General features: G+C 36.4%; 1 long non-coding RNA gene and 1 pseudogene across 1 annotated transcript in view; one reads left to right on the top strand and one right to left on the bottom strand.

Annotated features, from left to right (window-relative positions):
- The window catches only part of LOC141493995 (uncharacterized), a 74,893-nt gene that overhangs the window by 21,458 nt on the left and 26,244 nt on the right, over positions 1-27,191 (bottom strand). The gene's annotated exons all lie outside the window — the stretch shown is intronic.
- On the top strand, positions 12,356-25,240 carry LOC141493581 (neural proliferation differentiation and control protein 1-like; annotated as a pseudogene).

Raw genomic sequence — 27,191 nt, 5'->3', positions numbered from 1 at the left:
TTTGTATTTAAATTTAAAAAAATAAAACATTACCAAAAACATGAATCTCTTTTTGTTACCTGTTGAATGATATACAAATGTTTCATTTTGTTCAAGTATCTAACTTTACCAGTCTCCAGGGTCTAGTTGAGTTCCCTAGTTGGTGCTGATAGGATTGAAACACAGAGTTCAGTGAGTAGGTGATATATAATACAGAGGATTAGTCTTCATCTTTCTAGTGGTACTTTTGGTAATGATGATGATAATGTTCATGACAATAGGAATAGGAATAGTAAATATTTACAAAGTACTTACTATATGCTAGCTATTGTCCTAACCTACTTTGCAGTTATTATTTCATTTTGTTCTCACACAACCACTCTGCAAGGAAGATGTTGTTATCCCCATTTTACAGATGAGGAAACTGAGGCAAACAGAGGTTGAATGACTTTCCTAGGTCAAAGGTCTAAGTATTTAAGGTAATAACTTTAGAGCTTGTAGCTGCTTCATGGGAAAATAGTGAGTAAACTAACTTTGGTCATTCCTTCCTGCTGAGTTGGCCTCCTTTCAGTTGACTTTAAAAGTAACCTGGAGTGATTGAAATTTAGGAAATAAGATCTTTCCCCCTCACTAGAAATGGACAAATTCAAAAGAAAAGATTGTGCTCTATCCTTGTTGCACTTAAACACTTTGTATTGCTAATGATCATCATCACTCATTTGTCTGGGGGAAGGCTTGCTGAAAGAAGGCCCCACTCTCTATTTGTCATATTTGTGTGTAACTGGGGAAAGAACTCTTAAGAGTTTTTTTTGTTTGTTTTCCATTAAAGATTTTATTTATTTTGAGTTTTACAATTTCCCCCCTAATCTTACTTCCCTCTCCCCCACCCCCCACAGAAGGCAATTTTGTCAGTCTTTACATTGTTTTCATGTTATACATTGATCCAAATTGAGTGTGTAACAAGATCAGACAGTAAGATAGCAGTTTTTTCCCCTAAATTAAAGGACTTTGTTCAAACTCCATGGTTCTTTATTTTATTTATTTTTAGGTTTTTTGCAAGGCAATGGGTTTAAGTGGCTTGCCCAAGACCACACAGCTAGGTAATTATTAAGTGTCTGAGGCCAGATTTGAACTCAGGTACTCCTGACTCCAGGGCTGGTGCTCTATCCACTGTGCCACCTAGCCGCCCCTCCATTGTTCTTTATCTGGATACAGATGGTATTCTCCATTGCAGATAGCCCAAAATTGTTCACTGATGAAATGAGTGAGTCCAACGCCCCCATGGGTCTGCTCATCTCACTCAGCATCAGTTCATGCAAATCCTTCCAGACTTCCCTGAATTCCCATCCCTCCTGGTTTCTAATAGAACAACAGTGTTCCATCACATACATATACCACAGTTTGCTAAGCCATTCCCCAATTGAAGGACATTTATTTGATTTCCAATTCTTTGCTTTTACCCTTTTTCATCATCTCTTCAGGGTATAGACTCAGTAGTGGTATTGCTGGATCAAAGGGCATGCACATTTTTGTTGCCCTTGGGGCATAAAGAATTCTTAAGTTTTGAAGGGATCTTTGGAAATGACAATACAACTGAATAAGTTCTATTGTATCTGGACAAAACCAGCCATTAAGAATGTATTGCTATTCTCATCCTTCATTTTCAAAGAGGACATCATAGGGTAATGTCTTCACTGGCATAAATTAGGTTTAAATGAGGCAGAGTTGCATCAAAATTTAGTGGCAGACTAGCTGTGTGGCCTTGGGCAAGCCACTTAACCCCATTGCCTTGCAAAAACCTAAAAAAAAAGTTCAGTGGCAGGACAACTGGTGATGACCTGGGATGCAGTGGATGATGGCCTTGACACCCTCCTAACTCATCTATGACTCTGAGGCCATTTGGTTGTTCTCAACCTGGTTTTCCCTCATCTGCTGACCCAAGTATGGCCACTGCAAATGCTACAGTTTGTTGGAGTCACAGGGGAGGATTGGGTGGCAGGGTAATACCAAAGATGAAAAAACAGCCCTGGAAAGGTACAATCCAAGTGAAAGACTATGGATTAAAGAAGATTATGAAAATTTTAGTATTGTCTAATAACCTTAATGAAGGCATTGTTTAAGTTTGATTTGCTTCTTTTTAACATGATATTTGAGGTCAATAGACTCTCAAAAGTCATATGAATTTTGTTGCAAACCATTGGGAAAAACACTTGAAATAACAATGCTTAATTCCACCCCTCCCCCCAAGAACCTAGAGACATTTTTGGAAGTGAAGACATGCCAATTATGTTCTACTTTTCTTTTCTTTTCTTTTCTTTTTTTTTTAGGTTTTTGCAAGGCAATGGGGTTAAGTGGCTTGCCCAAGGCCACACAGCTAGGCAATTATTAAGTGTCTGAGACCAGACCTAAACCCAGGTACTCCTGACTCCAGGGCCAGTGCTTTATCCACTGCGCCACCTAGCCGCCCCTATGTTCTACTTTAAAAAAACCAAAAAGTCAGGGGTTCCATATCAATCAAAAATTTCTACCCTTACTCTTTTATTTATTATTATTATTTTTTAGATTTTTCAAGGCAATGGGGTTAAGTGGCTTGCCCAAGGCCACACAACTAGGTAATTATTAAGTGTCTGAGACAGGATTTGAACCCAGGTACTCCTGACTCCAAGTCCGGTGCTCTGTCCACTGTGCCACCTAGCTGCCCCTTACCCTTACTCTTAAACTGCAAACTATAATTCTCTTTCTGTAAAGCTTCCAATGAGGAGATCTTCAGAATTTAGTTCTTTCAGAATTTAATCCCTTCAGAATTTACTCTTCCACTTAGATAGGTGGGCAATGTTGAGCTGGGCATTCCTAGTCTTGGTGGCAGACTTTCAAGTTCTAGAAATCATGAACTCATGGATCCCTTAATAGAGATTTACTGAGAGGATGAGAAATTTTCCACAGTAGAGAAAATGATCTCAACAGGAATGGGGGAACCCAAGCCTCGGCTTGATTGGTTAGAGTTCTTCTGGAACTTGCCTAATCCATCTACTGTAGCAGTTCCTGACCTCATCAAGTGCTGTGCCCCAACAGCTAAAGTGCGGTGACACCCTAGCTATCAGCATCTGGCTCAAGCGAAGGGTTATGTAATAGCCGTCCCCACACCCAGCACTGGAGGGCAGTACAGGCCTGCTAAGGGGTGAGGAGGGAAAAGAGTTGTAATAGATCAACAACATTTTGTCTTAGTATAGGGCAGAAGAGTTCAGGCCTTAGTAGGGGCAGTTGTCCTGCCTCAATGTAGGGGAGAACAATTGGATCTGGCAGAGTGAGTAGTGGGCAGATGTATGACATCATACTAGTTACATCAAGTCCCAAAACATTGTAAAGCCTCTTGGAAAAGATCCATAACCACTAAAAAATATGTCCAGACCATGCAGACAGGAAAGACAAAATTAATGAAGTGTCTATTGCCTCAGCTAGGATGTACAATTCCATTAGTATGTATAGCTGGAACAGGTAGTAAAAATGGACAGTGAGTCATCTCCATAATTAAGCAGGAAGATGAGTGTGGGTTGGATTATCTTCAATAAATAACAGAAGTCCTTTATAGAATCCAAATTTCTGCCAGAAGTAAATGTCCATTGTTTTAATACCAATGTTGTTCTATGGCAGTGAGATAAGAATAGAAATGAATATCACCTGGAAAGAGAAGTATGTGAAAGATGTAACCAGTTTGCCACATATAGTCAAGAAGAAGTTTGGAAGTAGAAGAGTAAAATATGTTATCAGAGAAATGAGTGATTGAAGAAAGAAGATGGACTAGTCACATGTTGAGAATGAGGAGTAAAGGCAGGCAGCCCAAATGCTGTGGTAGTAATCTTTCAAAGTCAAAAGGTATTGAGGGGTATCCTCCTGTACACTGGATGCTGTAACAAATTTACGAGAGATCATGAACAAGAGCCTCACAGGAAAAGCAGGCATGGATCATGTTTGAGGTAATAACCAAATACATAAGATCACTTAATCCCCTTAAATAAAAGATATTAGAACTCATATCAATGCCAAGAACAATCTTTGACTCCAGAACATTGATTTTGTACCATATTTCACCAGAGAGGCTGGGACCTAAGGATGCAGAATGAGGCATATAATCATATTCATGTTGAATTGGTTTTTTTAGAAGAGAGGGTTCTATGAAAGGTATTTTGGGAAATATTTTTTAAAGAATCAGTAAAACATTTTAAAACAGAGTAAAACTAATTTTTAAAATATTTATTTTATTCTTATAGTTATCCTGAAATGAAAGCATACCATAGTGGAAAGAAAGCAGGCCTTTAAGTCAGGGAAACCTGGGATCGAGTCTTGTCTCTGACAAATATTGACTGTAATCCTGAGTAAATCATTCAACCTCTCAGTAACTTTCTAAGTCTATGAATAATGAAAAAATGTGCCAGTATGCAATGATAGAGGAAATTAATCACAGAGAGTATCATACACCTATGAAATCATGTTTCTGGCAAAAATGGAACACACAGACACACACATAGACATCAGCAATAATAATGCTGAAAGTGCTTCTGAAAGTATATCAAGCAAGCACTAAAGAAGTATAATTTATATTTATTAGTAATTGCTTACACACAGAGTGAACATAAAAATAATAAGATTATAGAAAGTACCTTAGAGAACCTACAAGCCTACAATAAGTTTTAAAGGTCTAAGAACTTTTCTTTCTGGTCATATTATTTTACTTGGTATTGTAGGCAAAGCTTTGATTCAACCTCACCAGAGGAGTTAGAGGATCCATGTTATTGTCCCAATTCTTCCACTTATTAATAGCCATGTAACTCTGGACTTTCATCTATAAAATGAGAGGATCAAAAACTCAAGAGGTCTCTTCCAATTCTAAAGTTCTAGGATTCTATAATTCTTTTGTCTATATGCTTTATAGCTGATGTGTTGATAAACCCCCATAATCATAAGGCTGAGGGTGGAAAAGTTCCTTAAAGATTATGTAATCTAGTAGTTCTAATTTTTTTTTGATTTAGAGTCTCTTTAGACTCAAAAATCATCGATGCAGTCTTTCCATTTTGGCACATGCCCTATTGAGATAACGTGACAGAAGGCAAGTTAGTCAAATGATGCTTTTGAAAAGTGGGTTACATTTATCAATATTTAGCATACTACAATTAAAATCTTTATGGAAATAATTTTGACTTTGAAGACCCCTTTGAAAGTGTCTCAGGGATCCAAAGGAGTGCCTGATCCACATTTTGAGAACTGCTTATCTAGTCCAATCCCTTAAAAACAAAACAAAATGAAGAAACTGAAACCTAGAGAGCAGAAGTCACTTGCCCAAGGTCAGACAGATAACAATTAACAGAGCCTAGGATAGAGCAATATTATGATATCATTTCACAGATGAAATACAATGATATAAAGTAACTTCCACAACTGAATCCCTGTTACAGAAAAAAACACAATGCTCTGCATGACTCCCAAAGTAACCATATTCTTTGCCCATTAACTGTTCCATTCTATTTATAAATTGACCTAAGTTCTCACACCTGTTGTCAGATTTTTCAGCTTGTCATTCAAAATAAGGGATCAGGTTTACCCACTCCATTATATTGTTGCTGAGAAACAATTTGCACTATTTGAATAGCTTGCCTTCTGTCACGTATGTTATCCCAATAGGCACTGTGCCAAAATGGAAAGAATACATTGCTCATTTCCTAGTAGATATTCCAAAATGAAAACTACCAGGAATATATTGTAGCCAAAATTCAAAAATCCCAGGTCAAGTAGGAAATGCTGTATGTATCTAGAAAGAAATAATTCAAATAAAATGTAGTTACAGATTCACAGAAATCACAAAAGATTTAGCAATCACCACTATAAAATAGCAGAGGGCTTAATATATACTATTTCAGAAGGCAAAAGATCTAGGATTACAACAAAAAATTACCTTCACAGCAAAATTGAGAAAAAATGGTCATTTAATAAAATAGAGGTATTTCAGGCAGTCCTTATGAAAAGACCAGAGCTAAATTGAGAGTTTGACATTCAAATTCAAGACTTAAAAGAAACATAAAAAGGTAAACATAAGTGAAAAATCATAAGGGACTAAAGAAGATTAAACTATTTACATTTCTATGTGGAAAGATGAAACTTGTAACCTCTTAGAACATTATCATCACTATGACAGTTAAAGGGGGTCTACTTAGAGGTCATACATGGAATTCTTATATTAGGATGATCTCAAAAGAAAAAAGGGAAGTGTGAAAAGGAGGAATACACTGGGAAAAGGGGAAGGGAGAAGAATAGGAGAAATTGTGTCATAAATAAAGTTTGCAGGGAGGAGTTTGTACAATGGAAGGGAGAATGGAGAAAGGAGTGAGCAATGCTCTTATCTAAACTGTTTCAAAGAGGGAAGTGTATATATATATATATATATATATATATATCTATATGTATGTATATATTTATACAGTTGAAAGCAGAAATTCATCTTACCAAACAGTGAAGAAGAGAAGGAGGGGAAGAGGCTAAGAAAAACAGGAGGGGGATAAGAGGGGTGACAGATTAAGGGAAGGCAGTGATCAGAAGCAAATTAGACTTGAGAAGTGAACAGGATAGAAAAAGAGAAAAATAAATATAAGCAAATAAGTTGGAGGGAAACCAACAGTTCATAACTATGAATGTGAATGGGAGACGAACTCATTGATAAAACAGAGAAGGATAGCAAAATATATTCAATACAAAAGAATCATTAATATGTTGTTTTCAAGAAACATACTCAAGCAAAAGTTATATTTTTGTTACAGTAAAAAAATGCAGGCATAGTAATAAACATTTAAACAAAGCAAAAGGAAAAAATAAACCTAATTAAAAGAAATACTCAGGAAAACTGCTGCTTAGATGAATTGATATCAATGGTGAATATATGTGCAGCAAAAGGCATAGTATCCAAATTCTTTTTTTTTAGGGTTTTTTTTTTTTTGCAAGGCAATGGGGTTAAGTGGCTTGCCCAAGGCCACACGGCTAGGTAATTATTAAGTGTCTGAGACTGGATTCGAACCCAGGTACTCCTGACTGCAGGGCTGGTGTTTTCTCCACTGTGCCACCTAGCCGCCCCCAGTATCCAAATTCTTAAAGGAAAAGTTAAATGAATTATAGGAATAGACAGTAAAACTACAATAATTTACCCCCTCAGACCTGATCTAACTATAAAATAAGAAAGAAAGAATAAAATTGATTGAAATTGAAAAGAGGTCTATCCTCAGCTATCCGTGATATCTTTACCAAAACTGATCAGATATAATGACATTAGAATCTCATAAATGCAGAAAAGTACAATTGAGAAGCATCTTTTTCTAACCCATAATGAAATAAAAATCAATTCAACAGTGTCTGATAAATCATAGATAAAAATTAATTGTAAATGAAATAATTTAATCCTATAGAATGAGTGGGGCAAAGAACAAGTCATAGACAAATTCAATAATTTTAAAGAGAATGACAACAATGAGACAATATATTAAAATTTGTGAGATATAACCAAAATAAGGAGTCTTATATTTCTAAATTTTTACAGCAATAAAATAGTTTAACAATGAATTGAACACGCAACTTAAAAAACCTAGAAAAACAACAAATTAAAAATCTTCAATTAAATATCAAAATGAAAAATCTTGAAAATCAAAAGGAGATTAATTAAACAAAGTTTAAAAAAACATGTTGAACAAAAAAGGAGAAACTAGTTTTGTGGGCAGGGAGGGAGGGAGGGAGGATGAAAGCAATAAAATAGTTGAATCATTGACTAATTCAATTAAGAAAAGAAGAAAACCAAATTAGCAGTATCAAAAATAGACACCAAAATACTCAGCTAGTGAAGGAACTATTTTGCCCAATAATATGCCAATAGAATTGATTATCTACATGAAATAGATGAATATTGCAAGTATGTGGATACATATATATGAATTAGCCAGATTAACAAAAGAAAAAAATGGAATACTAAAATAACCCTATCATAGAAAAAGAAATTGAATAAGCCATAAATGGGCTTACTAAAAAAATGCCCAGGATCAGATGAATTTGCAAATTTATTCTACCAAACATTTAATTAATTCAATAATACATAAAGTGAAAGAATAAGTAAAGAATAGGTTTACAATTTGCTTTTATGATATATAGTTTTAATAGGAATCCAAGGAAAGCAAAAAAAAAGAGAAAAACTATAAATCAATATCCCAAATGAATACTGATAAAAAATTTTAAATGAAATACTGGCAAAGAGATTACAATATATCACATAGATCATACAGTATGACCAAACTAGATTTATACTACAAATGCTAGACTAATTTAATATTTAAAAGACTATAAGCATATATGGCAGAGTCATGCTAGCTTGTCCTAGAGCTTTTCCTTACAGCACATCAAATGAAGCTCTATATAGATATTATCTAAAGATCCTACAAAAAAAATGTTCAAAACGAGTTTTCAATTGTAGACATTGTGGAGAATCTTCAGAGAAGGTCTGTCCGTTCAGGGTAAAAGGGGAAGTATAGCCCAGCTAGACAGGAGAGTGGGAAAGCCATCAGGAGACTTTTAACCATAGTATATCCCAGGTCTCAGCAGTTAGATAGCAGGGAGCATCCCAATGCCAGACAAAGTCTGAACCCTGGGAATACTGGGATAAAAGACAGGACTGGGTTGAGCACAAATCACTACACAGGCAGAACCTGGACCTAAAGGAGGAAACAAGCCTCTGCATAGCCTACACCTGGGTTGCATAGGAATCTTCTTGGTCCAGCAATAAGCCAGGGATCAGACCCCACCCCCAGCACAAAAAACTTTGGACTATACTCCCTATACTCCAAGAGTAGAGCTCAGCAATCAAAATGAGCAAAAAAAAATTAAAAGAACACTAACCATAGAAAGCAATTATGCAGATAGAGATGATAAAAATGCTACCTCAGAAAAAGAAAACAGTGACAAAATACCTACAAGGGAAGTTCAAAATAGTCTGTGAATTGGACCCTCATAGAACCTCCTGGAAGAGTTTTTAAAAGAATTTAAAATCCAAAGAAGAGAAGAAAAATGAAAAAAAAAAAGAAATGAGAACCATGCAGGAAAATATGAAAAAATTGACTAAAGTAATCAACTCCTTTAAAAGTAAAAATAATGAACTGGATAAATAAAAATAATAATGTTTGTCCTTCATTTTCAAAGAAGACCATGATATCAAGGAGATGTCAAGCATGTAAATTGGATTTTTGAGTGAGGGGATCTGTACTAAGTCATCAATCTCACTTTCTCCTCCAGAGCTATCTGGGTTCAATGATCAGATATGAATCAGGAGATGACCCTGGATGTGGAGAAATCATGTTTAAGCGGCTTGCCAAGGTCACACAGATAGTAAGTGACAAGTGTCTGAGGCAGGATTCAAACTCCTGTCTTCCTGAATCAAGGCCAGTGCTCTATCCACAGCACCACCATGTTCTGGCCACTGTTGGTGATGGGAAGACCAAGCCAGAGGATGCCATGAGACTTTGTAGGCAGCCTGGTGATCCCAGATGTCAATGACACACTGGCAGGTATCTTTCCCACTCTGATCCCAGTCTTTGCCCAGAGCCTTGACCTGTGTGAATTCGCTGCTCCTTGGGCTGGCCTTGGTGCTGCCCCTCTGGGTTTTTTTTTTCTGGAAAAAGAATGTAACCCTTCAAAACAGGAAAAGGAATGAAACTCATCTAAAACTCAAATTGACCAACTGTAAAGGGAATACAACAAAAAGTATAATTAACCGATTGGAAACGTAGACACAAAAGCTAACTGGAGAAAATAAAACCTTAAAAATTAGGATTGGACAAATAGAAACCAATGAATCTATGAGACACCAAGATTCCATCAAACAAAATCAAAAGACTGAAAAAATTAAAGAAAACATAAAGTACCTTTTAGGAAAAATAAACAGCATGGAAAATAGATACAGAAGAGAAAATGTATGAATTATTGGTCTACCTGAAAGCATAGATCGAAAGAAAAAGAGCCTGGAAAAATATCTTTCAGGAAATTATCAGGGAAAACTGTCCAACTATACTAGAGCAAGAAGAAACAATAGCTCTTGAAAGCATACACAGAATACCTCCAGAAAGAGATCCCAGGATAAGAACTCCAAGGACTATCATAGCCAAATTCCAGAATTCTCAAATAAAGGAGAAACTACTACAATCAGCAAAAAAAGAGAAGCAATTTAAATACAAAGGAAGTATAATCAGAATTACGCAGGACTGTGGTGGACCAGTGAAATAGACTATGTGCAATAGCATAAAATGATTATAGTAATCTGCTGTTTGATAAACCCAAAGAGTCCAGCTATTGGGATAAAAATTTTCTCTTCGATCAAAACTGCTGGGAAAATTAGAAGTTAGTATGGAAGAAACTTAGATTAGACCAACACCTCACACCCTATACCAAGATAAGATCAAAATGGATACAGGATTTAGGCATAAAAAGCAATATTATAAGCAACTAGAAGATCAAGGACTAGTGTACCTGTCAGATCTATGGAAAGGGAGGTAGTTTATGACTAAGGAAGAGATGCAGAACATCATTCAAAACAAACTAGATGATTTAGATTACATTAAATTAAAAGGCTTTTGCACAGACAAAACCACTGTAATCAAGATCAAAAGAAATGTAGTAAACTGGGAAACAATCTTGACAACTAGTATTTCTGACAAAGGATTCATTTCTAAAATATACAGAGAACTGAGTCAAATTTTTTTAAAAAAAGCCATTCCTCAATTGACAAATGGTCAAAGGATATGCAAAGGCAATTTACAGATATGAAGATCAAAGCAATCCATAGTCATATGAAAAGTTGCTCCAAATCATTACTTATTAGAGAGATACAAATTAAAGCATCTCTGAGATACCATCTCACACCTCTCAGACTGGCCAATATGACCAGAAAGGATAATGATCATTGTTGAAAGGGTTGTGGGAAATATGGGACACTAATACACTATTGGTGGAGCTGTGAACTCATCCAACCTTTCTGGAGAGAAATTTGGAACTATGCCCAAAGGGCAACAGAAATGTGCATACCCTTTGATTCAGCAATACCACTACTGGGTCTATATCCTGAAAAGATGATGGAAAAGGGTAAAAACATCACTTGTACAAAAATATTCATAGCAGCCCTGTCTGTGGTGACAAAGAATTGGAAATCAAGTAAATGTTCTTCAGTTGGAGAATGGCTTAGCAAACTGTGGTATGTGTATGTCATGAAACACTATTGTTCTATTAGAAACCAGGAGGGATGGGAATTCAGGGAAGGCTGGAGGGATTTGCATGAACTGATGCTGAGTGAGATGAGCAGAAGCAGAAAAACCACTGTACACCCTAACAGCAACATGGGGGGTGATGATCAACCTTGATGGACTTGCTCATTCCAACAGTGCAACAATCAGGGACAATTTGGGGCTGTCTGCAATGGAGAATATCATCTGTATCGAGAGAAAGCTGTGGAGTTTGAACAAAGACTAAGGATTATTCCCTTTAATTTAAAAAAAACTGATATCTTATTGTCTGATCTTGCTATCTCTTATACTTTATGTTTCTTCCTTAATGATATGATTTCTTTCTCATCACATTCAATTTGGATCAATGTATGCCATGGAAACAATTTAAAGATTGGCAGATTGCCTTCTGTGGGGGGGGGAGGGAAATAAGATTGGGGGATAATTGTAAAACTCAAAATAAATAAAATCTTTAAAAAAATTTTAAAAAGTTTTACACAGGACTTATAATATTAAAGGATTGGGGGATGGAATATGATATTCCTGAGGGCAAAGGACCTTGGATTACAACAAAGAATTTACAACCTTGCAAAATTCAACAAATTCTGTCAGGAAAAAGGGTAGATAGTCAATGAAATAGAGAACTTCCAAAATTTTCTGATAAAAAGATCTGAACTGAACAGACAATTTGATCTTCAAAAGTCAAAACTCTGTATATACAAGGGGAGGAAAGCAAGATGGAACAGCAAGAAGCTCTATACTCCTCACTACCAATAAAAAAATAATAACTCACAGGGCTATAAAAATGCACCAGTCTCAATGGAATCATTTTTACAACCCAGGCTGGCATAAAGAGATAGACAGAGAGGTCTGTTGTCACTGAGAATGATGCCTGGCAATAATAGTTCAACAAAACATTAGATCACATAACTTCATATAAGGGAACTAAGACAGGAACAGGTGCCATCTGTCAATTTTATTGTCCATGACTCAGTTCTGGGCTGTTGTTCAAGGTAGAATGAGGAGACTCCCAGGAACAGAGCAGGGCTTCAGTTCTAGTTTCTAGCACCGTCTGAAACCTACAGATGAATAATCAGGGTGTGAACCTTAGATCAAAAGAGAACCTACAGTTCTGTTGCTCTGAACTGGCAAAACTTACCAACAGAAACAGTCCAACAGAAGTCAACTATTATTCAGAACCAAACTCAGATGAACAACTTGAGGAGACCACAACAGGGAGAATAGAAATCAGAGTGTTCCCTAGAATAGAACACATTGTGAACATTAGAAGTTTGCAGGTCCCAACCCTGACCTATAAGATCTTGCAGCCATATAACAAAATACTCACTGTTACAAAAAAGTAACAATAGGACCAACCCGGTCTCCCTTCTAGAAGTTCCTGATTCCAACATCAAATCTGAATTTAAGAACTATGTTGGAAGAATGAGCAAGCAAAAAAATAACTTCAACATAAAACTAAAGTAGTGGGAAATGACTCCAAAACATGTAGAAGCAAAGTCTCAAAGAAAAATGTAGTTTTGGCACAAATTCAACTAGATTTCCTGGAAGAGATGAAGCAAGAGGTTGAGAGGTTTTTTTTTTTTAGTTAAAGATGTTTTTATAAAGGAATGAGATCTTGAGAAAAAAGATAGTGTATAATTATTAAAAGTATATATAATTAAAGGTTTTCAATTCTATGGCTAAAAATAGAAAAAAAAATGTAAAGTATCCAATAGCAAACAGAAAATAGTTCAAAGAGAAGAATTTACTAATCTACCTGAAAGCCATGACTAAAAATAAATAAATAAAGAGCTTAGACATGATATTCAAAGAAACTTTAAAAGAAAACTACCCAGATTCCTAGAAGGTGGGAACAAAGTGGAAATAGAGAACATTTCACAAGCTGTTTCCTGAAAGAAACTCCCTAATAAAATCTAACAGAAGCATTATAGCCAAAGTTTCCTGGAAACTCCAAGAAAGAAAAACTTCAAGTATCAAGGAGATACAGTCAAGATTACCCACAATTTAGTAATCAGTACCATACAGAAGTGGAGAACTTGGAATATAATATTCCAGAAGGCAAAGAATATATATTTATAGTCAAGAATAACTTTTGCCATGAGTGAAAGTTGGGGGTGAGAAAGAATGCATCTTAAATGAAATAGAGGATTTTCAAGCATGCTTAATGAAAACAATAGCATAATAGCTTTTGAAGTTCAAAGATAAAAGCAGAATTAAAAAAGCAAATACAAATAAACAATGGTGTGGGGGACCTGTGAGCCCTATCATCATCAAAGGTCATAGAAGGAATTTAATTGTACAAAGCCTGGGAAAGTTCTAGAGGAAGAGGAATAAAGGTGGAGAGGAGGAAGGAAAGTTAAGGAAAATAATCTCACTTAATAAGAGTTTGCAAAGAGGAGAAGGTGAAGCAAACAATCAACACTTGAACCTGATTTATCTGAATTAGGTAAAGAAATAACACACACATAGACATTTAGAGAATAGAAAAACATTTCACTCAACAGAGAAATAAGATTAAAAGGGGAGAAAAAAGAAGGGGAAATTGGAGAGAGTGTGGGTAAAGGGAAGGATGTAGTTCTAAAAAAACAAACTCTAAGGATGTTCAAAAATATTTATAACTCTTTTTAAGATGCAAATAATGTGACTCTTTGGGTGTATTCTTAAATTGTAGAATAGCTGAACAAGTTATGGTATATAAATGTCATGTAATACTACTCTACTATAAAAAATCTTGAGAATGTTTCAGAGAAAACTAGGAAGACATATATGAACTAATAAAAGGAAAGTGAAGAGGATCAGAAGAATTCTTACAATTTATACACTATAATGACAATAATATGACAAAGATGAAAAAAAATTTGCAAGACTCAGGAATTCTGATCCATGTAATTACTACCTTTCCAAAAGTCTAATGATGAAACATGCCTACCCAAATCCTGTTTGAGAGGTGTATGAGCTACAGTACAGAATGAGACATATATTTTGAGATATGGATAATATGGACATTTGTTTTTCTTGATTATACATGTTATAGCAGGAGTTTTTGTTTTTTTCTTTAATTCTGAAATAAGGGCATGGGAAGGGAGAGAGAGTGAATTTTTGATGATTTAAAAAATAAAATATAAGTTGAAAATTATAAATGCTTCTCTCCTAAATTATATACTGATTTGTGAGTGACCATAAGCACTCTTCAACTCCGGAACTGTGACCAGGATCCTTGATCCTATGCAACTGCAAATTTTGCTGTTGGAGTGCTCTTCCTTGTACTAGAACTAAAACCCAGGACTGCGCCTCAGATCCAAGTATAGGCAATACAACAGAATCCTCTCCCTGATGCCAGCAAAGAGACCCGATGAATCTCCTTCTGATCCGTTATCTGATCCCCTTAACCCTCTGTGGGCTGAGATATCGCATAAAACTGCTGTCACTGATTCAGTCAGCCCTGAGTCCTGTTCCTGGTTTTGTGAAGTTGTCTGAGCTGGTATGTCTTGTGCAGGACTTAGTGTTATTAAAAATCTTGGGTTCAGGGTCCTGAACTATCCCTATCAAGATCTGAGGTAATAATTATTATGAAAAATATTTTTACAGTGAGTTTCACACATTAACAAATGAGTCAAATTTATAGAAATAAGAGCTATTTCTTAATTGATAAATAGCCAAAGAACATGAAAAGGCAATTTTCTTTTTTTAACTAGATATTTTATTAACTACAATGCTATGAAGTAAGTCTTGTATAATCATTCTTGATCCTGAACTATATGCAAATTTCCAGAAAATGGAAATTTGTATATTTTAATAAACATTTCACATTTTTTATATCAGCATCTTTGCTTTTCTATAGGTCCAATAACCTAGGAACACATGAACATTGTCTAAGAATATACTTTTTCTACATCTAAAACATTTGTTCCTACCTCATTCCTTCCCTTGTTGTTGAAGAACCAATTCCTTCAGTTTGTTCATGAAAAAATAAAAACATACAATTTTGCTTCATGTCATCTTAAATACATGAATAAAAATGATTCCCTGTCCTCCATAAAGTTACAAAGGAGTCAGTATTCAAGGGACATTTTCTGTTACTTACAATTTGGGCTAAACTGTAATGTTAATATGAACTGCACTTTAATATCTAGCAGGACCTTTGTATCATAAAACCAGAATTCTATTCTGGACTCAACCACTGTCCTATTTATCATTTCAACTTTCTTTTTCTTTATTAATCTGAAAGATATAAAATATCTTATTTTTCTTTTTTAAATTAAATTAAATTTTTTATTGATAGATTTTCAACATTCATCCATATATATATATATATACATATATATATGTATGTATTTTTTAAGTTACAAAATTTTCTTCCACCCTCCCTTCCCAACCCCCTCTCCTCAGAGACAAAGGCAGGTTAATATTGTACATACACATTTGTGTTAAGCATTTTTATAGATTAGTCATTTTCGGTATAAGGAATTAAGATTAAGTGAAAGAAATATAAGAGATATTTTTTTTTAAAAAGTGGATGTGGTGTTCATGAGGTTCTGAAGAATTTTTTGTTTTGTTTTGTTTTTCTTCCTCTAGATGGAGATAGCATTGTCCATAGTGGGTCTCCTAGGATGTCCTAGCTCTCTGAACTGTTTCAGAGCAGCTGCATCATCAGGGTTGATCATCTCACAATATTGTTTTTAATGTGTACATTGTTCTCTTGGTTCCACTCCCTTCACTCAGCATTAGATCCTATTGATTCATTCTATGCTTCTCTAGAGTCCAAACATTTTTGGTTTCTTATAGAACAATAATGGCATTCCATAATATTCATGTACCTGTTTAACTATTCCCCAATTGATGGGCATCCTCTCAATTTCCAATTCTTTGCCACTACAAAGAGCTGCTATGAATATTTTGGAATATGTGGGACTTCTCCCATTTTTTATGATTTCTTCTGGATATAGGTCTATAATTGGAATTGCTGCATCAAAGGGTATAAAATATGGCCAGAGTTCCATATTGCTCTCCAGAATGGTTGGATCAATTCACAATTCCACCAGCAATGCATTAATGTCCCAATCCTCCTACAACCTCTCCAGCATTGATCATTTTCCCTTTGTGTCATCTCAGCCAATCTTATAGGGGTGATGTGATAACTCAGAATTGTTTTAATTTGCATTTACCTAATCAATAATGATTTGGAGCATTTTTTCATCTGATTTTATATATATATATATATATATATTATATATATATATATATCTTTAATTTCCTCATTTGAAAACTGTCTATTCATATTCTTTGACCATTTATCAACTGGGGAATGACTAGCAACCTTATAAATTTGATGCAGTTCTCTATAATTTTAGAAATGAGACCTTTATCAGAACTCCTAGTTGTGAAGATTGTATCCCAGCTTTCTGCTTTCCTTCTAATTTTGGCAGCATTGATTTTTTAAGTGCAAAACTTTTCAATTTAATATAGTCAAAATCATTCATTTTGCAGTTTATAATGTACTCTATTTCTTTTTTTTTAATTATTTTGCAAGGCAATGGGGTTAAGTGGTTTGCCCAAGGCTACATAGCTAGGTAATTGTTAAGTGCCTGAGGCCAGATTTGAACTCAGGTACTCCTGACTCCAGGGCTGGTGCTCTAGCCACTGTACCACCTAGCCACCCACCCCTCTATTTCTTGTTTGGTCATAAATTTGTCCCCTTTCCATAGATTTGATAGATAGAGTATTTCTTGGTCTAAATATTTATCTGTGCTGTCACTCTTTATGTCTAAATTCTGTACCCATTTTGACCTTATTTTTGTCAAATAGTGAATTCTTCTCTCAGAAGCTATTGTATTGGGGTTTCTCAAACAGTAGATTACTGTAGTCATTTACTACTGCTTCTTTTGAACCTATTCTAATCCACCCATCCATTACTCTATTTCTTAACCAGTACCAGGCAGTTGTTTTTTTTTAAACTAGGCAGTTTTGATGAATACCGCATTTTAGATCTGGTAGAGCTAGGCCACCTTCCTTTACATTTTTTTAAATCAGTTCCCTTGCTATTCTTGACTTTTTGTTGCTCCAGATAAATTTTGTTACAATTTTTTTAGCTCAGTAAAATAATTATTTAGTAGTTTGATGGATATGACATTGAATAAGTAATTTGAGTAGAACTGTCATTTTTATTATATTAGCTTGACCTAACAATTGACCTAACAATTAGTTTGACCTGGGGCAATTGACATTTTTTTTTCAGTTATTTATATGACTTTATTTGGGTGAGAAGTGCTTTGTAATTGTGTTCATTCAGTTTCTGGGTTTGTCTTGGGAGGTAGGATTCCTAAGTATTTAATGTTATCTATAGATACTTTAAATAGAATTTCTCTTTATATCTCTTGCTCTTGGACTTTGTTGTTTACATATAGAAATGCTGATGATTTATATGGGTTTATTTTATATCTTGCTTCTTTGCTATATTTGTTAATTGTTTAAAGGAGTTTTTTAGATGATTTTCTTGGGTTCTCTAAGTATACCATCATATCATCTGCAAAGAATGAAAGCTTTGCTTCCTTATTGCCAATTCTGATTCCTTCAATTTCTTTTTCTTTTCATTGCTAGAGCTAACATTTCTAAAACTATATTCAATAGTACTGGTGATAGTGGGCATCCTTGTTTCACCCCTGATCTTATTGGAAATGCTTCTAGTTTATCCCTATTACATATAATATTTGTTGATGGTTTTAGATAGATACTACTTATTATTTTAAGGAAAATTCCATTTATTCCTAAGAAAAGGCAGTTTTCAGTCAAAGTAATCAAAGCTAACTATAGTTTATCCAAAAAATACTGTCACTATTGATGAGAACAAAATGCAAATTAAAACAACTGAGTTGAACTACTTGTCAGATTAGCTAATATGATAGAAAAGGAAAATGACTAATGTTGGAAAAGATGTGGGCAAATTAAATGCTGAAATACTCCTGGTGAAATTGTATACTGATTCAACCTTTCTGTGGATCAACTTGGAACTATGTCTAAAGGTCTATTAAACATTTATATTCTTTGACCAAGCAATGTCACTACTAGTTCTATAACCCAAAGAGATAAAAAAAGTAAAATGACATGTGTGTGTTCAATATATTTATAGTAACTTTTTTGATGGTGCCAAAAAATTGGAACTAGAATGGGTATCCATCAATTGGGGAATGATTGAACAAGTTGTTGCATATGATTGTGATGGAATACTATTGTGCTTTAAAAAATGATGAGCAGGATGCTCTCAGAAAAACATGGAAATACTTACATGAACTGCTACAAAGCAGAAATGAGCGCTTCTATCATTTCCCTTGAGACCCCAAATAGCAGCATTGGTTACTGAGCAATGACTTCTAGCAGGCAGATAGGCACAGAAGTCCTGAGAATGTCAATAATCCCTAGAACTTAATTTCTGCTTCTAGGTTAGCCTTCATGGCCCATCATTTGGGGAAAGAAGTCATATTTAAAAAGGGCTAGGTGGCACAGTGGATAAAGCACCGGCCCTGGAGTTAGGTGTACCTGGGTTCAAATCCAGTCTCAGACACTTAATAATTACCTAGCTGTGTGGCCTTGGGCAAAGCCACTTAACCCATTTGCCTTGCAAAAAACCTAAAAAAGGGGCTAGTCATCTTCACTGATTGCCAACCAAAATACAAGGCATGTAAGTCAACATTACTAAAACATCAGGGCTCCCTGAGGAAGAAATGGGAGGCATCATATGCCACAAAAGTCAAATCCCCATCACCAACCTGATCATTATCTCAGTTATCTTAGATCATTGTTGTGCTGAAAATAGACAAATTATTCATAACAGATCATCATAAACTATTGCTGTTACTGTAAACAAATTTCTGCTCATTCTGCTTGAAAAATTCTATTAGATCTGGCATTTGAGAGATCATGATAATTTTGAAGAGGGTCGTTTTAGTTGAATGATGAAGTCTGATACCAAACCATAGAATTAAGAAGAGAATTAAAGAAAAGAAGTGGAGGGGCATCAACTATAGATTGCCTTCTCAAGAAATTTAATTTCACAGGGCAGCTAGGTGGCACAGTAGATAGAGCACAAGCCCTGGAGTCAGGAGTACCTGAGTTCAAATCCAACCTCAGACACTTAATAATTACCTAGCTGTGTGGCTTTGGGCAAGCCACTTAACCCCATTGCCTTGCAAAAAAAAAACTTAAAAAAATAAAAGAAAAGAATAGAAATTTAATTTCACAAAAGAGACAAGTGGGATACTAGTTGGTTGTCTTGTCTGAAAATCTCTTCACAGTAGGATATTTAAGGCTCCCTCAAACAATACTGTTCAATACTGAAGAAAAAGGCAGGAGAGCTCCAGATTGATTATTCAAGTGATTTAATAAACAAAGTGGGATATTCACATTAGGGCAGTCTAGGGCAGTGGCTAGACAACATTTCAGAATTTCTGCAAAGACCTTCCAAATCCCCTGTGACAATTATAAAAATCAGACAAGGAAAGGAGAAGTCAGTACAGATTGGCTAACATTTTGAGATTTACTCTACTCATCACTGGTTTCACTTGCCATATCAGTACTGTTTTAGCTGGAGTCCTGGGCATATGTGACCTTGTACAGGTCACTGTTGTTATGTCCCAGTCAACGCATTTTCTTTTGACTTACGTTAATCTTGGTTTACATTATTATAGTTTTCATTGATAGGGACTCATTATTATCATTATCATGATCATGATCATGATCATTATCATTATTATTATTATGGCTTTCACTGATTGATAGAAAATTTTGCTAAGAAACCCACATTATACATAACCTTTACTGCTAGTGACTTTTCTTAGAAAATCCACATTATGGCTTTCACTACTTAAGGGGTCTACATTATTACAGCTTTCACCAACAGAGACCCCACATTGGTGGAGATGGAAGGTTTAAAACAGTACTTTTTTTTAGTTTTTTTTTTTTGCAAGGCAAATGGGGTTAAGTGGCTTGCCTAAGGCCACACAGCTAGGTAATTATTAAGTGTCTGAGACCGGATTTGAACCCAGGTACTCCTGACTCCAGGGCTAGTGCTTTATCCACTGCACTACCTAGCCGCCCCAAGAGTACTTTTTTTAAGGATGTGGAAGCCATGGACATGTTTGTGAATAGTAGACAGGGAGAGATTGAATCTGATTGAGAGAGTGGAAGTGATAGAGGCAATGATTTTCTGGAGCAGATGGGATAGAATGGCATCTATGTATGTGGATGTAGAGAGTAAACTTTGGAAAGAAGAAAGAACAGGTTTTCATGTGAGACAAGAGCAAAGAAGAGATAGTGATAGAAGAAATCTGGGTGATATGAGATGAGGAGTAAGGAAGAAGAAGCTCTCAGTTAATGGCCTTAACTTTTTTCAGTTAAATTTGAAGCCAAGTTCTTAACTCAGAGAGTAGGGGGTAAGAAGAACATGAGATGATTGAGGAGGAATGTAAAGGTTTGGAAGAACTGTTTTGGTGAGTGAGATAGTGAGTAAATTTAAGGAAGTATAAAAGGATTGCCTTGATATAGTGAGGGTCCACTTGAGATTATGTAACATAAATTTTTAGTGAACTATCATATTTCATGAGTTTTCTCTAGCTTTTTCTAGCAGTATATGAGTAGGAGAGAAAGAAGCAGATAGTAGGAAGGAATAGAAGAAGAAATATATGTGATATAAAAACAAAGACCATAAATAAAAATCTATTTAAATAAAAAAAATTTAAATGGTGGTCCTACTATTACATTGTTGATGGAGCTGTGAACTCATCCAACCTTTCTGGAGAGCTATTTGGAACTACACCCAAAGGGCAACAAAAATGTGCATACCCTTTGACCCAGAAATACCACTACTGGGTCTATACCCTGAAGAGATGAGAAAAAAAGGTAAAAACATCACTTGTACAAAAATATTCATAGCAGCCCTGTTTGTGGTGGCAAAGAATTGGAAATCAAGTAAATGTCCTTCAATTGGGGAATGGCTTAGCAAACTGTGGTATATGTATGCCATGAAACACTATTGTTCTATTAGAAACCAGGAGGGACAGGATTTCAGGGAAGCCTGGAGGGATTTGCATGAACTGATGCTGAGTGAGATGAGCAGAACCAGAAAAACACTGTACACCCTAACAGCAACATGGGAGTGAGGTTCAACCTTGAAGGACTCGCTCATTCCATCAGTGCAACAATCGGGAACAATTTTGGGCTGTCTGCAAAGGAGAGTGCCATCTGTATCCAGATAAAGAGCCGTGGAATTTGAACAAAGTTCAAGGACTATTCCCTTTAATTTAGAAAAAACCCAGATATCTTATTGTCTGATCTTGTTACCTCTTAGACTTCTTGGCTCTTCCTTAAGGATATGATTTCTCTCTCATCACACTCAATTTGGATCAATGTACAACATGGAAACAAAGTAAAGACTGACAGAGTGCTTTCGTGGGGGGGGGTGAGGGAAGTAAGATTGGGGGGAAAATTGTAAAACTCAAATAATATCTTTAATAAAAAAAATTTAATAAAAAAAATAAAATGGTGGTCCTAAAGCAGACAAACTCTGGACACAGAGAAATGTTGTAGCTCTTGTATTGGAAAGGAATCTTGCAATTTTCCTGTACTGTTAAATTGACTTTTAGAAACCCCCTTGAGGCATCCCTAAGTTTGGACTTGTTAGGTGGCCATGTGTCTGATCATGTCACACCTTGGTGGCAGGCTCAGCAGACACCACTCATGAGTAATAAAATGCTACCTTATACCAGGGTGTTAATTAAGTCTCATCCTTGGAGAATGCGCAGTAGACTCTGCCACTCCTTAATTGCTGCCCTGTTCTGCCTACCACAGAATTTTTAAGCAAGGTTTTGCCTGGCTTGCCCTCTTTTTTCAACAGGACTCCACAGTGCAGCTACTGTTCTGGTTTCTTCTTCCCTTCTTTTCTTTAAGGATCCTGCTTCTTAGAAACTCACCTCCTTTCTCAGCTTGTAACTATCTCTTTAACTTGACTATCTCCTTAGAAACTCACCCTCTTTAAGATGATGATTCCCTTTGCTATTCTCCCTAGCTTCTTTTACTTCATTAAAGTACCTAACCTTGATTCCCACATAACTATTCTCCCTCATTAGGGATCAGTGATTTCCTGTCATCTCTTTGAGCTTTCTTTCCTTCAACTCTTGTTAATAAGTCTGTCCTTTAAGAAACTCACAATCTAGCTGCTTCTTCAAAGGACCAAATTAGTAAACTTTTTAATAACTTGTGAACTTTTTGTAGTAAATTGTGATATTTTATGCAACCTGTAAATTAAATCTAAGCCTTTCTTACCTAAGTCAGAGAATTCCACAATTTCCTCACTAAATGAACCACAGTTGTCCCTCTCTCCAACAACAATTCTACAATGATTTATTTAGAACACATTTTTGTCTTTATATCCTCAGCACATGGTATAATTCCTGGCATAAGAAACACTAAATATATGTTTGTTGATTGATTGATCTTAGGGTGAAAGTAATTTATGATAATTGTAATAACAATAGCTGATATCTATGTAATCTCCCAAATTAAAATAAATTTATTTAAGTACCAGGGATGCAAAAAGAGGCAAAATCTTGTTCCTGACCTCAAGGAGCTTTCAATCCCATTGAAAGAGACTATACATAAAATATAAAAGGCAGGCTATATGTAAGATAAATAATAAATAATTTAATAAAGGGAATTGAGAGAGATGAGGGAAGGCTTCTAGTAAAAGATGGAATTTTAGTTGGAATCTTAAGGAAACTATATAATTATGAATATTATTATACTTCTGCCCATACTTCAAGCAATTTCCCTAGGAATATATTTTAATATCATGTTTTGTATAGGCAGTTGGAGACATAACTCCTGATTAGCAAAGAGATCTCTGAGCTAATGACAGTGCATAATTGTATAGGGGGAAGATATTTAAGAGGAGGAGTTCAAGAGGGGTAAAGAGGTAAGGGCAATCTTATGAATGAAGGACTATTTTAAATTTCCTGGATCTATTATTCATGTGAGGGATATTTTAACTTCAACATATTCCTTGACTTCCAACACTTGCAAACCAAGAGACTGCTAAGACAGGATTCCTACCATCATCTTTCCCTATGAAATAATTATCTCTCCTTGGGAGTTAAGAAGCTGAAGCACTCCTCTCTTCCTGTATATTCTATACTATTTTATTTAATTTCCCCTATTTATATTTGTATTATATATTTATATAAGTTCCCCTAAGCAATAAGTATTGCTTACTTTTATGAAAAAGTGTACTAAAGTAGCTATTAGCCACTATTATTTGTGTAATCAGCATTTAGATGAATAAAGCCAAGCTGGTGAGAGTAAACAGTTACCTTTCCATAAGAGCAATTAGAGTTTTATTCTGAACCACTCTACTGTATTCCTAGACTACATATATCTGATATGTAGCAAGAAAAAAAAACATAATTCTAGTCAAATACTCCTTTTAAACATAGAAAAATAGCAAGAAGCAATAGAGCTGAATTTTGCTCCACAAAACTGCTCTAAACAGATCTAGAAAAGGCAATAGTCTGAATCCTGAAAGGGAAAAATCTCTTTAAAAAATCACATTGAATTCTTTGTCTGCTCGGACTGGGACAGAAGGTGATGCAGTATGTAAAAACTCTAGTACTCAAGAAGAGGTTATATATATATATATATATATATATATATATATATATATATATATATATATATATATATACAAAAAGGCAAGAGGAGATCCCAGACTCACAATGGAGTACCCCCAGACCTATACCAGGAGGACACTGTGATGTGGATAAGTACCACCTGTGCCAGGTGTCACTCATTATCCAGTTTGGGTCATGTGAAAGGAACTGTAGAAAGGGATGGTATTGACAGGTAGGTGGACTTTAGATGGTAAACCAAAAAATGGGGGGAAGTTTAGAAGTAAGCAGACTGCAGGGATAATATCATTTTGAGGATTTGGGGGCTGAGCATCTGCCAGTTCCAGCAGCTGTTCTGTCTGTTGCATTTTTGTTCCTCTATTCCCATTCCTATGCTGTGTGGATGGTTGACAGTGCCTCTCAGCCAGACTGCTGTGATGCTGCTCTGCATGTGGTAAAGAACGGCACACCTGGCCCTTAGGTTTCTACTCTTTGCAATTATCTTCAATGGGGCCCTACCCAGTGCAACTGTCATTCAGCCAGGTGCTGTATGCCCCTAAGCCTGGACTGCATCCTAAGAAGGAGGGTTTTGTGCCCATGAGGCTCTGGTGTCTGTAAGTCCCACCTCCAACCTTTGGCCACTGTATTCCGAAAAAAAACTAGCTTTCAGGAGCAACCACTTTAGTGTCCCCAAGACAGGAACCCAACACCCCATCCCCTCAGGGGAACCAAATTCCTGCAATCAGAGGCCCCCACTCATCTTTGAGGCTTATGAAGATGCCACCTATGGATCTCCCACACCTATCCAATGGCATCTTTGTTTTCTTGATGATTGTAATCTGTGCAGTAGCTGGGCTCTCAGCACTAGCTGTAACTTTTATCTGTGGGTGCAGGTTACAAAAGGAAATCTTCTTGGCTTAGAGAACACCCAAGTCCCAGAAAGGATCTGGCTCCCAATCCTTTGACAGATACATGTCTGGGGACAAGAAGCTTCCCCAGAGTTCCCAGATATATCACTCTCAGCACCAGAAGTAGCAGATGCTATCATTGTATAAGCATCAAGAGCAGTCTAAAATTATGGACTCTGGGTTCTCTGAGGAAGAGAAAGAGGTTGGAAACTTCCTGATCTAGGAGTGCCCTTGCCTCTTCCCTAAGACTATCTTGCCAGGAGAGATGAAGTGATGACCCTGCTTTGGTGGGCCATAGTCCAAGTGCTGTCTCTAGTCCTCATGCCTCTGTTGGCTCTTGATCTGGATCTGGTCCTATGAGAGTTTGGGCTCCTGCAGTAGTGGGTCCTAGATTGGCCTTTGACCCAACCCTTCTCCCTCCAGTCCCCCAGCATACAAATTTCACTAATGACCAACCTAATGCCTTCTCCTGGCCAGTGAAACCTGGGAAGGGGAGTTCTGAAGGGGCTGGGGATGACTAGGGGTGGGGATGCTAATACTAGAAGGTTTCCCCCATTAAGAAAAAAACAAAACAAAACACAACAAAAGCTCTGAAATCTCAAGCTTTGCTCCTTTGCAGTGAGTGCTGGCTCCCCTCCTGTTTGGTCTCCCTGTCCCTTTCCCATGTTGGGAAAGAGACAGAAGGGGGTTGAGTAAGCCATGAGTTCCTCTTCCCATCCTACCAGACAGAAGGGGGTCTCTCTATCTTCTTTCCAATCCCCTTCCTTTCTTCAAACTTTTGAGGCTAGGATTCCTTTAAGAGTTAATGGAGGGGTGGCTAGGTGTCACAGTGGATAGAGAACTGGCCTTGGAGTCAGGAGTACCTGAATTCAAATCCAGCCTCAGACACTTAAGAATTACCTAGCTTTGTGGCCTTAGGCAAGCCACTTAACCCCATTGCCTTGCAAAAAAAATCTAAGAGTTAATGGGGGGCAGCTGGGTGGCGCAGTGGATAGAGCACTGGCCCTGGAATCAGGAGTACCTGAATTCAAATCCAGCCTCAGACACTTAAGAATTGCCTGTGTGACCTTGGGTAAGTCACTTAACCCCATTGCCTAAATTTTAAAAAAAAAGTTAAAACAAGAGATAATTGGAGAAAAAAAGAGTTAGGGGGTGGGGTGGGTGAGGGAGTTAGGTGGCTTGGTGGATAGAGCACTGACCCTGGAGTTCTGAAGATCGGAGTTCAAATCCAGCCTCAGTCACTTATAATTACTTTAGCTACGTGACCTTGGGCAAGTAACTTAACCCCATTGCCTTGCAAAAGAAAATAAAAGAATTATTGGGGAAAGCTGACTTCCAATATTCTCCCTATGGCCAGAGCTCTGGTCATATTAGGAACATAGGAATGGTGAGAGAGCTTAGTCTCCAGGTGCCTCTCCACAGGGCCTCTAGGATAGGGGATGAGGTCATTTGCCTCTCCCCCCTCCTAGGGGCAGAATCTCAATATTTTTTTGGTCCTGTGAACTTGGTGTGTAGGTCCTAGTCATTCTGCCCTTTCATTTTTCTTTCCACAATCCCCACCAAAGTGATTCTAGCTCAGGATTCAAAACTGTATTAGGTGGACATTGTTGCCAGGGCCTAGGGCAGACACCTGGGAAGTTCTTGATCCTCCACACCTTTCCTATCTCTTCTTTGCCTGCGACTTTCTCCCTGTGTTCTCTCCTTGCCTATACCTGAGTCTTGTCCTGTCCTCTCCTATCCATTCTTTTTTGTTAAGGTTTTACAAGGCAAATAGGGTTAAGTGGCTTGCCCAAGGCCACACAGTTAGGTAATTATTAAGTGTCTGAGACCGGATTTGAACCCAGGTACTCCTGACTCCAGTGCTGGTGCTTTATCTACTGAGCCACCTAGCGACCCCTGTCCTATCCATTCTTAACCCTGGTTCTCAATCTCCTTTTCTACACTTATTTTGAAAGAAATTCAATTAAAAAAATTATTTTAAACCAGAAAAAAGTAAAATAGCATTGAAGTTCCAGTATCTATCCTAATCATTAGGGGAATAACGTGTCAGAAATAATTAATTAATAATTACCTAGCTGTGTGACTTTGGGCAAGTCACTTAATCCCATTGCCTTACCAAAAAAAAGTTTTTATAAATGAAACAAGATTGAGGACATAAATGTAAAAGAAGTGAAAACCACAGAAGAAAAGATTAAAAAGAGAGTTAAAGATTAGAAGATATACAAAACCTTGCCAAAGCAACAAACTTCCTGAAAATTAGAATGGATCAAATAGAAGCCAATGACTTCATGGGATAGTAAGAAAATGAAAAACATGAAAAGGCTAAAAATACAGAATAAAAA

The sequence above is a fragment of the Macrotis lagotis genome, chromosome 7 (genome assembly GCF_037893015.1).
Source record: "Macrotis lagotis isolate mMagLag1 chromosome 7, bilby.v1.9.chrom.fasta, whole genome shotgun sequence".
NCBI lineage: Eukaryota > Metazoa > Chordata > Mammalia > Peramelemorphia > Peramelidae > Macrotis > Macrotis lagotis.
This window is presented reverse-complemented; position numbering and strand designations above follow the sequence as displayed.